We start from the raw sequence: 4,028 nt of genomic DNA on the forward strand, positions 1-4,028 counted from the left end.
GTGTCACCTGCTTCACTGAAACCCCATTGGAGGCTCCGCTGGGACCCTACTGAAACACCGCAAATACTGTGTCCCGCACTAGGCCCTTAATGCCTCTCCCCGTCCCTCCAAGACATCTGACATCTTGACCCCTTCGCAGCTTTGTTGAATGGCATTGGCCCACACACCCAGTCAGTGTTTGAAACATGCATATTCGCTAGAGTAACCAGTAAAGTAGATTGGCTAGCCCTGTTCTGTCAAGGCTTGTCAACGGCCGATCCCACCAATAGGTGACTATCTTGCCATGGGATGTGTGAATATGCACGGGTGTCCCAGTGGACCTGCGGGTAAAAGGGGGACTACAAGACAAATACTTGCCCCTTCTTGAGCAGTGGGACGCCATCAGGACTTTTGACTGAATTGGATGCTGTCGAGGACCCATCATGCATGCTTGCCTCCCACAGATTACCTTAGTGGACAGCCCACTGCCTGGCTGCACGCTTCTCCATAATGTGTATAAGGCCAGGTTGAGTTTTGCTTAGGCAACCTCCCTTAAAACACTGTGTAACCTATCACCTCATGTTTAACACTTGTACTATTCATCCCCCTTTGCCTGGCACTCGTAGGACCCTATGAAGTCTACCAAATGCACCCTATCCAACTTTATATACAGTTGTGCAACAGGGGAACTGTTACTTCCTCACTCGTACATCCTGGCGAGTGAAACTGCAAAGGAAACATTACTATCGTACATGACTCACCAAGAAGTAAATGCTGTCTAGGTGAGAGGTTACATTGGTCTTGGCCAAAGGCCCTCCACTGTGTGTCAACCTACGTTGAGAAATATTGACTGTTAAATATTGCCTGCCCACATCCAGACCCTACAAGGAAAAAGAGCCAAAACAGTTGCCTACCTGGCCAACACGCACCAACCTGTGTCCAGAGTAGAGAACATAAGATAGAGTCTTAATGTATCCGCCAGACCGTAAGCGAAGCCAGACAAGAAGGTTCTAGAGGGGTCAGATTGGAGGAGGTATCAGTGGCTAACTGTGGGCAAAATTCTGTATACTTGACCCCGCATCACCATATTGCCCATGGGCCAGAGTATCAGAACATTGGCGATGCAGTAACGCAACTATGTGTATTTCACAGCGAGGGCCAAAAAGGCGCTACGTAAGTCCAGACTTGACAATACCGGTATCCATGACCACCCGGACAGGCCCTCTCCCCTGGTGTGTGCAACCTTATAGTGTGTCACAAGTCCGGACCTACAGATAACTACTGGAAAAGACCCCAGGGCACCCTCCTAATGATTGCCATACCGGTCTTCTGCCAATCTACCCGAGGTGATCCCTCCAGTCGTCTATGAGTAGAGGTCAGGTAGATTGAGGAAATGAGCACCACTGGGCAGACGTGCAAGGAAGACAAGGACATTGCACAACCGCTACCTTAAAACAGCTTCTAATTCTCCCTACACGAAGACTGAACAGAGTTGTGACCTCGCTCCCTAAGAGCACTTAACCAGTAGCAGCAATCAGGGTCCTGGCCTGGAGCACACACAGGCAGTTCCTGCTTGAGTTTCCACCTCCTGTCCTAATAAGAGTGGTGCCTGTGTACTTGGTCCTAATGTCCTGCTCCAAGCCCTGGCAGGCCGGTCTGCTGGGCGTTGCAAGACCATAAAGAAAGAACTCGTGCGTTTCTGAGAGAGAGAACAAATCCGAGATAAACAGCCCCTAACAAGCACTGACCGGTAGTATTGCTAACTCGATCACCAGGATCAGGGCCCCTTACTTGCGCACCAGTTTGTGTACGAAGAACACATTCCAATATTGCACGCGGGAAGCAAGATTGCCCCGACACGCCATTTGTATAGCCGAAAAGCATTTCAATTTTGACACAGGGGAAGCAACGATTTGCCCACCGTCTGCCAACGCTTAACGAGCGAACCCCCAATTACTTTCCTAGAAATGAACGAATGCCCAGACTCGTCAGTTGCTTAAAAGAAAACACATCCCGTTATTGCACAAGAACTACCTGCTCTGCTCAGATTAAACAGTTGGCTACCAGTGTAGTCCTTCCGAGAGGCGTACCTGCGCGCCCCACAAAAGGGCACAATCCTGACTCCTGGGGGAGGACCTGGGATTCCCAGACTCTAGCTCACCGCCCCCCCCCAGAGTGCATTACCCTTATACCTGTAAAAGCCAGCCCCGCTGCGAGCAGGATCCGAACCTGCCCGGGGGAACCCATTGGATTTCCAGTCCAAGCCATAACCACTAGGCCATCGCAGCACCTTATAGTTCAGGTGGCCCCCCATGTGGGTCGGGCGGTTCTCCAGTGTGGTTCCTGCATGTGAGACATTAAAGGTCCATAAGCATACCTGCCCCCCCTCACATACCAAAATATATTCTCTGCAATGAGGCCGGGGTCAACACTGCCCCCCCCCCCGCTACCAAGGTCAAACCTGTATGTCAGTTTACAAGACTAGATTGTACATGTTATATTCTCGGAGGAGTTGGGTGGGACAGACACTTGCGTAGTGACAGAGGCAGTAGTCTATTATCGTGCCTTGAAACTAAGTGAAATGTTCATATGCTACGTCCGGTGATGACTATAGCACTATTGTGTGTGAAATCGCATCACATCTACTCGTCCCCTAGCCATTCTACCCAGGAACACCTCCTTATCCCCGGCAGTCAAATTGACCACAAAGTTCTCCTCCCTAAAAGACACTTCAAATCAAACGTGCCTTCCCTGGTGAGAAGGGAGACCCAAAATGTGGAGAGTTCCTTTCACCTTGACTATGGAAGTATCCTCCTCCGTGACTAGTGGATTGAGAGTCTGCCAGTGATTGCCGAGACTCCTTCTACCTATTAATGGTGTTCATTTGTGACATGCACACATCACTTATCTTGTGACACACTGTTTGCTACCTCTTGCATCGTGCTTGCTTCCTGTACTTGCACAAGTGCCACCATTGCTTATGTAACATTTGTACTTGTGTAAGACTTCTGCCATGTAATGCAGTTGGTAAACATCACTTACAACGAAACTTTTACAACGCACTACCATTACAACGCGGTCATTACAATGCAAACTATTACAACGCATTGCGCTGGGGGCGCTCTAGGATAGGGAATAGGTTAATTTACTATCCAATAACCTTCCCTAGTGTCCACGGGGACTGGAGTTGGAATAGTAAATTAAACTATTCACTATCCAACACCCAAAAGCGCTATGCGTTGTAATGGTATGCGATGTAAAAACCGCGTTGTAAAGGCAGGCGTTGTAATAGCCTGCGTTGTAACGTCATACATCCAATGCAGTTTATACATCTACTTTAACAATGCACCCTTAAGTAACTCTCACTCATGACACTTCTTCCTCCTGGGAAGCACTGATAGCTACTTCTTGTATTCATTGCCCATGTAAGTCACTATGGTCTCTGTAACTAGTGTAAGATTTTGTAAGGTGCTCACTACAAGTGCTCCCATGTACTAGTTCTGTCCCTAATGAGGAGCGCCTGACACCTTCTGTTCAAGACCTTGCTAACTACGTGCCAAATAAAGGCGAGATAAAGTAAGAGTACGAGACAAGAACTGCACAGGGCCGTACGAAACGAGAGAGGCCGGTCGGAAGAGCGAGATGTACACCACAGGGACAACGGGCAAAATACAAGGGGCAACGGCTGAGGCACAACTGAGCTCTGCTCATGACTCCACCTGCAAAGAGAACTAAAGAGAGCGCTCCTAAATGATGGAACAGGTCTGGGTGTCCTTCTGCCTACACTCAGAGGACAGGCCCAGCCAAACCTTCCGTCGCAAAGGGTTATTACAACTCGCCCTGGAAGAAAGAGTGATGCCCCAAGGCAACAGAAAATAGACTTCTTGGTGTAGGCACTAGATAATAATGTGGACTGATTAACCACAACCTTGCGCTCAAATATCAACTCATGCAAAGAAATCGAACAAACCACACCACCATGAGGCCACATTCCACAGTGCCTGCGACCGTGCCACGTGCTAGAACCGTCTGCTCAAAATACGTGCTGC

The 4,028-nt window shown here is 49.0% G+C and overlaps 1 non-coding gene across 1 annotated transcript; it reads right to left on the minus strand.

Moving 5' to 3' along the window:
- Positions 1-2,187: 2,187 nt before the first annotated feature.
- Positions 2,188-2,267, minus strand: TRNAS-GGA (transfer RNA serine (anticodon GGA)). Its single transcript has one exon. It is a non-coding gene; the product is annotated as a tRNA-Ser (tRNA).
- Positions 2,268-4,028: the final 1,761 nt, after the last annotated feature.

Source organism: Lissotriton helveticus, chromosome 6 (genome assembly GCF_964261635.1).
Source record: "Lissotriton helveticus chromosome 6, aLisHel1.1, whole genome shotgun sequence".
Taxonomy (NCBI): Eukaryota; Metazoa; Chordata; class Amphibia; order Caudata; family Salamandridae; genus Lissotriton; species Lissotriton helveticus.